This window comes from Orycteropus afer, unplaced genomic scaffold (assembly GCF_000298275.1).
Source record: "Orycteropus afer afer isolate SDZICR_OR568_19922 unplaced genomic scaffold, OryAfe1.0 scaffold00305, whole genome shotgun sequence".
In the NCBI taxonomy this organism is placed as follows: Eukaryota; Metazoa; Chordata; class Mammalia; order Tubulidentata; family Orycteropodidae; genus Orycteropus; species Orycteropus afer.
The window spans coordinates 1040696-1050706 of NW_006921892.1; positions in this window are offsets into that span (position 1 = coordinate 1040696).

Below are 10011 nucleotides of genomic sequence, written 5' to 3' on the forward strand. Positions count from 1 at the left end.
AAGAATGGCCAGACTTCGTCTCACCTATTTTGGTCATGTTGTAAGAAGGGACCATTCCCTGGAGAAGGATGTCATGCTTGGTAGGGTGGTGGGTCGAGGAAAGAGGGGGAGGCCTTCAAGGAGATGGATTGATATGGTGGCTGCAATGATGAGCTCAAGTATAGCAGGGATTGTGGGTCTGGCGCGGGATCGGGCAGTGTTTCGTTCTGCTGTGCATGGGGTCGCTCTGAGTCGGAAATGACTCGACAGCACTTAGCAACAACAGCAACAACACATGTGGGCATTGCTAAATGGAATGCACAAGTATAGACTCCATGTGATGGGGAAGCTTAATGCCTTCAGCCAAAACAAGTACAGGAACTGACTATAGAACAGACCATCAGTTGCTTTCATGCAAGTTCAAGTTGAAGCTGAGACAATTAAAACAAGCCCATAAGAGCCAAAATATGATCTTGATTATATCCCACCTAAATTTGGGAGGCCGCGTAAAAAATAGATTTGATGCATTGAGCACCAATGACCAAAAATGAGAGGAATTGTGGGATGATATGAAGGAAGCAAAAGGTTATTAAAAAGACAGGGAAGGAAGAAAAGACCAAAATGGATGTCAGAAGAGACTCTGAAACACGCTGTTGAACAGAGAGTAGCTAAAGCAAATGGAAGATATGGCAAAATAAAAGAGCTGAACAGAAGATTTCAAAGAGTAAGTTGAGAAGACAAAGTCAATTATTATAATTATATGTGCAAAGACCTGGAGTTGGAAAACCAAAAAGAGAAGAACATGCTCATCATTACTAAATCTGAAAGAACTGAAGAAAAAAATCAAGCCTCGAGTTGTAATATTGAAAGTTTCTAAGGGCAAAATATTGAATGATGCAGGAAACATAAAACAAAACAAAACAAAACAAAAAGATGGAAGGAAAACAAGAGTCACAGTACAAAAAAGAACTAGAAATGATCATCTATTTCAGGAAGTGGCATATAATCAAGACCCAATGGTACTGAAGGACAAAGTCAAAGCTTCACTGAAGGAATTGGCAAAAACAAGGTTCCAGGAATTGACAGAATGCCATTGAAATGTTTCAACAAACAGATGCTGCCCAGAGGCACTTATTCATCTATGCCAAGAAATTTGGAAGACAGCTACCTGGCCAACTGACTGGAAGAGATCCATATTTGGACCCATTCCAAAGAAAAGTGATCCCACAGAATGTGGAAATTATAGAACAATATCAATAATATCATACACAAGTAAAATTTTGCTGAAGATGATTCAAAAATGGTTGCAGCAGTATATTGACAGGTAATTTTTAGAAATGCAAGCTGGATTCAGAAGAGGACCTGGAATGAGAAATATCATTGTTGATATCAGATGGACTGTGGCTGAAAGCAAAGAATACCAGAGATGTTTCCTCGTGTTTTATTGACTATGCAAAACATTCGACTGTGTGGATCATAACAAATTATGGGTAACATTGAGAAGAATGGGAATTCCAGAACACTTAATTGTGCTCTTAATGCAGCTTTACATAAACCAAGAGATTGTCATTTGAGCAGAATAAGGGAATACTTCATAGTTGAAAATCAAGGAGAGTGCATCAGTGTTGTATTCTTTCACCATATTTATTTAATCTGTATTCTTAGTAAATAATCCAGAACCTAGACTGTATGAAAAAGAAGACAGCATTAGGATTGGAGGAAGACTCATTAATAACCTGAAATATGAAGACAAAACAACCTTGCTTGCTGAAAATGAAGAGGACTTGAAGCACTTACTAATGGAGATTAAGGACTTCATCTTGCAGTATGGATTACACCTCAACATAAAGAAAACAAAAATCTTCACAACTGAAACAATAAGCAGCATCACGATAAATGGCGAAAGGATTAAAATTGTCAAATATTTCATTTTACTTGGTTTTAAAATTAATACTGATGAACGCAGCACTCAAGAAATCAGATAACATTGCACTGGGCAAATCAGCTGCAAAAGATCTTTTTAAAGTACTGAAGAGCAGAGAGTTCTCTTTGAAGACTAAATTGTGCCTAACCCAAACCATGATATTTTCAATTGCCTCAAATGCATGTGAAAGCTGGACAATGAAAAGGAAGACTGAGGAAAAGTTGATGTTTTTGAGTTGTGGTGTTGGGGAAGAGTACTGACAGTACTGACTGCCAGAGGAACTAATCTGTTCTGGAGGAAACGCACTCAGAATGCTCTTTGGACGCAAGAATGGCCAAACTTCTTCTCACTTACTTTGATCATGTTGTCAGAAGGGACCTTTCCCTGTAGAATGATATCATGGTAAAATGGAGGGTCAGTGAAAAAGGGGAAGGCACTCAATGAGATGGATTGACACAGTGTCTACAATGATGGGCTCAAGTGTAGCAAGGACTGTGAGGCTGATACAAGACAAAGCAGTGTTTCATTCTGTTGCACATAGGGTCACTATGAATCATAACCAACTTAATGATACCTAACAATAACAACATAGCAATGAAAACAGAAGACTCAACAATTAAACAATGGCCTAGAGTTGTGTGTAGACTATCATTCTATATAATCCATGTCTAGATATGTATCCCATACTCATCCTAGCCTTTCAATATATTTCCTCAAAATTGTCTAAATTATTCAGACATACTCATTAATGGTCTATCCAATTGAAGCAAGAATATTTTGAAAAGTCTCTATTTGAGAGAGTAAATTAAAATAGTGATTGTGTAGCAAGGTATCAATTCTGAAAATTATGCATTTGCTAACTGTACAATTTCTACAGTACCATAAATTAAGAGGTATCAATGTATATTCTGAATGAAGCATTTATGTAAGTAATATTGATTTTATTCATTATTATTTTCTGCTTGGTGGCAGCTCTACTTTAAGATTGGACTTGAGGTAGGTAGGTTCAGGGCTCAGGGGCAGCTTTTCACTTTGGGACAGCTCTATTTTAAAGCTGGGAGTCAAGGTAGGTGGACATGGGGCCCAGGAGCTGCTTTTGCTTGGGGGAGACTCTACTTAAGTTGGGACTTGAGGTAGGCGGGTGCAGAGGGATTAGGAACAGCTCAGGGAGATGAACTTGTCTGTCAGTTTGTTCTCCTGTGGTGGCTTACATGTTGCTGTGAGTCTGGAGGCTATGCCACCAATGTAGCAAAATGTCAGCAGGGTTACCCATGGTGGACAAGTTTCAGTGGAGCATTCAGGCTAAGACAGACATGGAAGAATGAAGTGGCCATCCATTTCTCAAACAATTGGCCAGTGAAAACTTGTTAATAGCAGTGAAACACTGTCTGATATTTTACTAGGAAATTTCATGAATAGTCCTGAAACATTGTCTGATATCATACTGGAAGATGAGCCCATCAGGTCAGAAGGCACTCAAAATTTGACTGGGGAAGAGCTGAGTCCTCAGAGTACAGACAACCTTAACAATATGGATAGAATAAAGCTTTCGGGACCTCCATTGGATGACATGGCATGACTCAAAATGAGTAGAAACACATACTAACATCCATTAATACTTGGAACATGGAATGCATGAAGTATGAATCTCAGAATATTGGAAGTTGGAAAAAATGAAATGCAATGCACAAAGATTGATATTCTAAGCATTAGTGAGTTGAAATGGACTGTTTTTGGCCATTGAGAATCAGACAACCATATGATCTACTAGGCTGGGAATGACAAATAGAAGAGGAATGGTGTGGCATTCATTGTCACAAAGAATGATTCAAGATCTGTCCTGAAGTGCAATGCTGTCAGTGATAGGGTGATATCCATATGCCTACAAGGAAGACCAATTAATACTACTATTATTCAAATTTACATACCAACCGCCAAAGCCAAAGATGAAGAAATTTAAGATGTCTATCAATTTCTGTAGTCTAAAATTGACTGAACATGTAATCAAGATGTGTTAATTAACACTGGTGACTGGAATGCAAAAGTTGGAAATGAAAATGAGTTACCATTAGTTGAAAAAGAGGGCCTTGGTGATAGAAATAATGCTAGAGATTGCATGATAGAATTTTGCAAGACCAATGACTTATTCATTGCAAATACCTTTTTTCAACAACATCAGTGACAGCTATACATGTGGAATTCACAAGATGGAGTACACAGGAATCAGATTGACTACATCTATGGCAAGAAGTGATGGAGAAATTCAATATCTTGGGCCAAAACAAGGCCAGGAGCTAAATGTGGAACAGACCATCAACTGCTCATATGCACATTCAAATTGAAGTTGAATACAATTAAACTACATCCATGAGAATCAAGATATGACCTTTCAAATATCCCTCCTGAATACAGAGACCATTTAAGGAAAAGATTTGAGGCATTGAACACCAAAGACAGAAAACCAGAAGTATTGTGGGATGACATCAAGAACATCATCCATGAAGAAAGCAAGAGGTCATTAAAAAGACAAGAAAGGAAGACCAAAATGGATGTCAGAAGAGACTCTGAAACTTGCCCTTGAGCAGAGAATAGCTAGAGCAAATGGAAGAAATGACAAGATAAAACAGGTACACAGAAAATTTCAAAGAGCACCTTGAGAAGACAAAGCCAATCACTGTAATGAAATATTCAAAGACCAAGAGTTTGAAAACCAAAAGGGAAGATGTCGCTTGGCATTTCTCAAGCTGAAAGAACTGAGGAAAAAATTTAAACCTTAAGTTGCGATATTGAAAGATTCTATGGACAATATATTGAATAATGCAGGAAGCACCAAAAAAAGATGTCTAGAATACAGAGTCACTATACCAAAAATAATTGTCAATGTTCATCCATTTCAAGATGTGGCATATGATCAAGAACCAATAGTATTGAAGGAAGAAGTCAAAGCTCTACTGAAGGAATTGCTGAAAAACAAGGCTCCAGTAATTAATGGAATACCCACTGAGATATTTCAACAAACAGATGCCTGGTTGGAGACATGTACTCAGTTATGCCAAGAGATTTGGAAGACAGATATCTGGCCAACTGATTGGAAGAGATCCATATTTGGACCCATTCCAAAGAAAGGTGATCCCATACAATGTGGAAATTATCAAACCATATTACTAATATCACCTGCAAGCAAAATCTTGCTGACTATAATTCAAAATGGTTGCAGTTAGTAGTATATTGACAGAGCTTCCAGAAATGCAGCTGGATTCAGAAGAGGACATGGAATAAGGGATATCATTGCTGATGTCATATGGCTATTAGGGGAAAGCAGAAAATACCAGAAAGATGTTTACTTATGTCTTATTGACCATGAAAATTTATTTGATTGTGTGGATCATAACAAATTATGGATAACATTGAGAAGAATTGGGATTCCAGAACACTTGATTGTACTCAATGGGAACCTACACATCAATCAAGATGCTGTCATTTGATCAGAACAAGGGGATACTGCATGGTTCAAAATCAAGAAGGGAGTGGGTCAAGGCTGTGTCCCTTTCCCCATACTTATTCAACTTGTATGATGAGAGAATAATCTGAGAAGCTGGATTATATGAAGAAGAACATTACATCAGGATTGCAAGAGGACTCATTAACAACCTGCGATATGCAGATGCCATAATTTAGCTTGGTGAAAATGAGGATGACTTGAACCACTTACTGATGAAGATTAAAGACTAAAGTCTGCAGTATGGATTACACCTCAGCACAAAGAAAACAAAAAATCCTCACTACTGGTCCAATAAATAGCTTCACAGTGGATGGAGAAAAGATTTAAGTGGCCAAGGATTTCATATTAGTTGGTTCTACAATCAATGCCAATGATAGCAGTAGTCAAGACATTAAATGGTGCATTATATTAGGCAAATCAGCTGCAAAAGACCTCTTTCAAGTGATGAAGAGCAAAGATCTCAAAGACTAAAGTGCACCTAATCCAAGCCATGGTATTTTCAATTGATAAGGAAGAGTTCATGCTTTTGCATTGTGGTATTGGAGAAGAATGCTAAGAGTACCATGATCTGCTGAAAGGACTCACACATCTGTCTGGAAGAAGTGCAGTCTGAATGCTCCTTGGAAGCAAGAATGGCCAGACTTTGTCTCACCTACTTTGGTCATGTTGTCAGAAAGAACCATTCCCTGGAGTTGTTGTGTTGTTTTTGTTATGTGCCGTCGAGTCAGACCCGACTCATAGCGACCCCTCCTTGGGTTTCCGAGGCAGTATCACTACGGAAGTAGGATTGCCCAACCTTCCTTCCGAGGAGTGGCTGGTGGGTTTGAACCGCCAGCCGTCTGGTTAGCAGGCAAGTGTCTTAGCCACTATGCTACCAGAGCTCCCATTCCCTGAAGAGGATATCATATTTGCTAAAGTGGAGGGTCAACAAAAATGGGAAGTCCCTCAATGAGATGGATTGATCCATTGGCTAACAGTGGCCTCAGGTATAACAAGGATCATAAGGCTGGCAGAAGACTGGGCAGTGTTTTGTTCTGCTGTTCATAGGGTCACCATGAGTTGGAGATGACTTGATAGCACCTAACAACAACAACAACAACAACACTGATTCTGTTCATTATTATTTTATCTTTGTCCCTCAGGTAATAGTTATGATAATATTGCATACAAAAGAGCTACATATAATTTTGGTCAATTCAGAAATAATTAGTAAACACTGTTTAAAAGCTGGTACATCTTTTTTTAATTACATACAATATGTTTTATTTCTTACATTACATTTTCTTTCTGGAACAAGTTATTGGCATAATATGTGTTTCAATTGAGCCTATGATAAATTATTGGGCAATATTATTTTCTCAGTTGTATCTCCTTCTTTCCAACTGTTACCATGTTATCAGGAGCAACTAGTCCCTGGAGAAGGACACCATGCTTGGTAAAGTGGAGGGTCAGGAATAAGGAGGAAGAGCCTCAACAAAATGAATTGACACAGGGACTGCAAAGATGGGCTCAAACATACAGGGATTGTGAGGACAAGGCAGGACTACAGTGTTCTGTTCTGTCATACATAGAATTGTGAGGGTAAGAACTGACTCAACAGCCATAGCAACAACACATATTTTTAAATATAATAACATAACCTGGCATACCTAGCCCTGCAAATTTGAAGATTTATGAGTTCTACTCAAGAATGAAGGGGCCCTGGACATGCAGTGCTTAAGCTCTCAGCTGCTAACTGGGCAGCCAGTGATATGAACCCACCATTTGCTCCTTGAGAAGAGGTGGCAGTCTGTTTCTGTGAAGAAATACTGTGGGGCAGTTTTATTCTGTCCTTTAGGGTTGCTATGAGTTATTATCATCTCAATAGCAATAAGGAGTTGAGGAGTTATTCTCTTGAATTCATATTTGGTATTTCTACTAAGTCTAAAAGCACCCATTCAACTACCTAATTTCCAGTAAGCCCTTTCAGATAATTAGTAGATGTTGGGCAAATTATGTTTTATTTGAGTAGCTTCAGGGTAAGGTTAACAGCATAGTAATACTACTTCACTTATCATTTTTGCCATTTTGCAACTTTTATGACACAACAATTTGTATTGTACATAAGAAATCTGGTAAGTGGTTGAATGCTCTGGAATTTTAAAACAGGAAATACAGTTAAGCCTGGATAATTTGTAACTGTTAGAAGAAAATACAAAAGTAAAGTATTTAGGGAGCTCTCCCAACATTTTCTGAGTAGGTTAGAAAGGAAAATATTTCCTTGAATAAAAAAGAATTCTTCACATGGAAATCAGTGCCTTCATCACTTTTCTTGCTAAACAATAGTTTGTAAGAAACTACATTTTTAGAGTCCAATGAATTAATATTTATTGAAAACCTGACATAATAAAAATTACTTTTCCAAAAATTAGTATAAATTGTTTTATTCACACATATGTCTATGAAAGATAAAATACTTCATAATAATAACTACCAGAGGGAAAGTTTATTTCCCATGGAAAACCTGTGACCTAACATGGAGGATTGTTTTTCTAATGGAGCTTTGTGAACTTAGATTTCTGCTAAGCTAATAATGATTATGGAGCAGTGCAATCAAATGGAACTCCTTCTCATCCTCTGAATTTGCTGAGAATTTTAGTTTTCCCTAGAAGATTGGGTAATCCACTTTTGTAAGTATACTGCTTCAGAAACCCAGAGGGGTTGCTGTGAGTTGGATCTGACTCGACGTCAGTGCATTGCATTTGTTGTTGAGTCCTTAGTATTTATTAACACTGTAAGAAATGGTCTTGGAACATCAATTTTTAGTGTGTTTATTTTCAGACCGTTAATATAGGGGAAGCATGAATGACTTCATTAAGAAAATCAATCAATCAAACTACTGTGGCAACAGAATTGAAAGTCCAGTGGTGAACTGTATCTGCATGACTCATTTTGCTGTGATTAAGAAGCATATATTAGTATCTCTTAGAACCATCTAGAAATGACAGATTTACACTGGAGATAACAGACTGAAAATGTCTCTTTCAAAATTATGACATTTACTTTAGTGTTTGCCCTCGTATTTCACACTCTAATGTGCCTGTAAGGAGCTTGGGTGGTGCAAGTTGCCATCCAACCAATAGGCTAGCTGTCCAAATGAATCCAGCTGTTCTGCGAAAGAAAGGTCTCGTGACTCCTTTCCATTAAGATTACAGCCAAGAGAACTTATGGAGCAGTTCTACTTTGTCACGCACAGGATCTTTGTGAACTGAGGGCTGAATCAATAGCAGCTATTAACAACAATAATATGATTGAGGATGGATATAGTCCACAAATCTATTTTTTAAATTTATTTTATTCTCTTTTTTTGATGTTGAAAATACAAACTCTGAACAATATACAATAATTCAACAATTTCTACATGTACAATGCAGTGGCATTGATTATATGCTTCAAGGTGTGCAACCATTCTCACTCTCTTTTCCCAACTGTTCCACCCCCATTAACATAAATTCACTGTCCCTAACATTTCTTTTGAGTTACTATTGTCTTTTTTTATTCCATACATGTATCTATTTTAAGTAAATTATTAACTGATAACACATATTTGACATATATGAACTAGATAATTATATGCTAGTGATGGAACATAGACTCTACTGGAAGAGACACATAATCAATATGGGAATAAAAAAATAAATAAATAAAAATTTGTTAGACACTAGTATTTAAACAAGTCAATAAGAGCCAAAATATAAATTTGAGTATATTCCATCTAAATTTAGAGACCATCTGAAGAATAAATGATACAATGAAGAAAGGTCAGTCAGGTTGTAGGATGACATCAACGACATCATACATGAATAAAGCAAAAGGTCAATTAAAAAAAATAAAACAGGAAAGAAATAAAAGATCAAAATAGATGTAAGAAGAGGCTCTGAAACTTGCTCTTGAATCAAGAATAGTCAGTGGAATATATGATAAAGTGAAAGATCTCAATAGAAGATTTCATAGGGCATCTTGAGAAGAAAAGTATTATAATGAATTATGCAAAGACTGCTGTTGTTGTTGTTATGTGCCGTTGAGTCAGCCCTGACTAGGAGTTAGAAAATCAAAAGGGAGATCACACTCAGTATTTCTCAAGCTGAAAAAACTGACGAAAAAAAATCAAGCCTCAAGTTGAAATATTGAAGGATTCTATGGACAAAATACTGAAAAATGCTGGAAGCATCAGAAGAAGATGGGAAGAATACACAAAGCCAATGCACCAAAAAGAATTGGGAGACATTCAACCATATAAGTAGGTAGCATATGATCCAAAGCCAATGGTATTGATGGAAGAAATGCCCTGTAGGAATTAGCGAAAAACAGGACTCCAGGAATTGATGGAATATCCATGGATATATGTCAACAAACATACAGTGCTGTATAGGTGCTTATTCATTTATGCCAAGAAATTTGGAAGAGAGCTACCTGGCTGACTGACTGGAAGAGATAAATATTTGTGCTATTCCAAAGAAATGCAATCCAGAGGCGGGGCAAGATGGCGGACTAGGCAGAAGGATTGCACAGACCCTCTTCAACAAAGAAAAGGGAAACCAATTAACACAGACACAGAAGATAATCT